Here is a 944-nt window from a genome sequence, read left to right on the forward strand (position 1 = left end):
TCTCGCAGGGCCGAGGGACCAGCTTGAGGACTCCCGGCCGGGGGACAGGACCCCTCGCCCGGCCAGTCCCGCGCCCTCCGCGCCTCGGGTCCGGCCGCCCAGCGCTCAGCCTCCTCCCGCCCCTCCACCCCCCTCTCCGAGCGCGCTGGCTCCCAAGCTTGGCCAGGTCTGGCGACCTTCCGGGCAGATTTTCCGTGTACCCCACGCCCGAGGCCGCGAGCACCCACCTGCACCCCACGCCGCTAGGTGCCCGCGAACCCTGTGGGGTTCCCTCCTCCGGCCCCGCGGCTCAGGTCTGGGGCCGTCAGGCCTCCCTCCCCAGGGCGCGTGGGGTCTGCGTCCCCATCCAGACCTGCGCTTGCTCTAGGCTGGGGCTGGGAAGCCGCCGGCCTGCGGGCCTCGGTGATCTTGGGTGAGGCCAGCACCTGCTCTGAACTTCCGTTTCCCTGGGTGGCTCCCCGCCCTGCGAAGGCAGATAAAACCGGCTCCTCCCCTCGCGCACCCAGAACTGGGACGTGGGGGTGGGAGTGGGGGGCAGATGGCCAGGCCCCTGGGCGTTCTCCCCACCCCCACCCCAGCAGACACGGCCGTGGGGGCTGGGCGAGGTGCCCCAGCCCCTTTTCTCACCAGCAACATGGAAAGCGCTAAGATTTGAGAAGGCACCAGGGAGTGTGGCTTTTGGTGGCCAGGGGCCCCCCAGCTGGAACCACAGGACCGCTTTCCACCTAACCAACTTGGAACGACACCCCAAGTCTCCTGAGGCCTCAGGAGACTGAGGCACTGGTGGCTCTGGGCTTTACCACAAAGATCCCAGTTATCCAGAATGGGGTGCAGCACGCATCAGTGAAGGAGGCCCCCCAGGGGCCTGTGGGCCCCCCCCAGCACAGTAAAGGTGGGGAGCAGAACAGCAGTATTGGCCTCCTGGCCCAGAGCCCACCATCCCT

The 944-nt window shown here is 68.8% G+C and overlaps 1 protein-coding gene across 1 annotated transcript in view; it reads right to left on the reverse strand.

The window, feature by feature from the left end:
* SLC16A3 (solute carrier family 16 member 3) overlaps positions 1 to 389 on the reverse strand; it is a 9,652-nt gene extending 9,263 nt beyond the window's left edge. The window contains exon 1 of the mRNA XM_011373660.2: positions 228 to 389. The gene's annotated coding sequence lies outside the window, so the exon portion shown is untranslated. The remainder of the gene's footprint in view (positions 1 to 227) is intronic.
* Positions 390 to 944: the final 555 nt, after the last annotated feature.

The sequence above is a fragment of the Pteropus vampyrus genome, unplaced genomic scaffold (genome assembly GCF_000151845.1).
Source record: "Pteropus vampyrus isolate Shadow unplaced genomic scaffold, Pvam_2.0 Scaffold227, whole genome shotgun sequence".
In the NCBI taxonomy this organism is placed as follows: Eukaryota; Metazoa; Chordata; class Mammalia; order Chiroptera; family Pteropodidae; genus Pteropus; species Pteropus vampyrus.